Below are 606 nucleotides of genomic sequence, written 5' to 3' on the forward strand. Positions count from 1 at the left end.
TCACTCCATCTCTGTCCGCCCTCTCCCTGTCCGCGGCCAGGTCAGGACGGCCCCTTCGGGAGCCGCGCTGTGATCGGGGACTACATCCGGCCCCTCCCGCTGCCCGGGGACTCGCCGGAGCCTCTGCCTGCCAAGCCCCCCTTTCTGTCCAGATCCGGAAGCTCAAGATGCAGATTTGAGTCCGATGTGAGTCCTGCCCCGGGGAGGGGGCCGGTGTGTGAGGAGGAGGGAGGCAGCGGGCACGCAGCCTGTGCTGGGGAGGTGCCCACGAATGCTCACGCTCACACTCACACCTACCCCTCGGCCCGGTGCCAATGCTGGCCCCGCCCCCCTGCCCCCCATGGTTGTGGCCGGCATAAGGGAACTCGTGGGCAGAGTTCTTGTGCTCTGCCGACTCTGAGATGGTAGAGAAGTGGGGACCTGGGAGGAAAGAGCCCCGTGCCACCTCCTCCATGCAGCCCTCCCGGGTGTCTCATCCTAAGCACTGAGCCAAGCGGCCCATGTGTCTCTCCCTGGACGGAACCTTGAGAGCAGAGGGAACCGATCATGGTCTATCTTTGTCGTTGTCTTCTTCTTCTTCTTCTTCTTCTTCTTCTTCTTCTTCTT

At 63.0% G+C, this 606-nt stretch overlaps 1 protein-coding gene across 1 annotated transcript in view; it reads left to right on the forward strand.

Moving 5' to 3' along the window:
- Nucleotides 1-22: 22 nt before the first annotated feature.
- RIMBP2 (RIMS binding protein 2) overlaps nt 23-606 on the forward strand; it is a 6,762-nt gene continuing 6,178 nt past the window's right edge. The window contains exon 1 of the mRNA XM_014533359.1: nt 23-186. The gene's annotated coding sequence lies outside the window, so the exon portion shown is untranslated. The remainder of the gene's footprint in view (nt 187-606) is intronic.

This window comes from Myotis brandtii, unplaced genomic scaffold (assembly GCF_000412655.1).
Source record: "Myotis brandtii unplaced genomic scaffold, ASM41265v1 scaffold97, whole genome shotgun sequence".
NCBI lineage: Eukaryota > Metazoa > Chordata > Mammalia > Chiroptera > Vespertilionidae > Myotis > Myotis brandtii.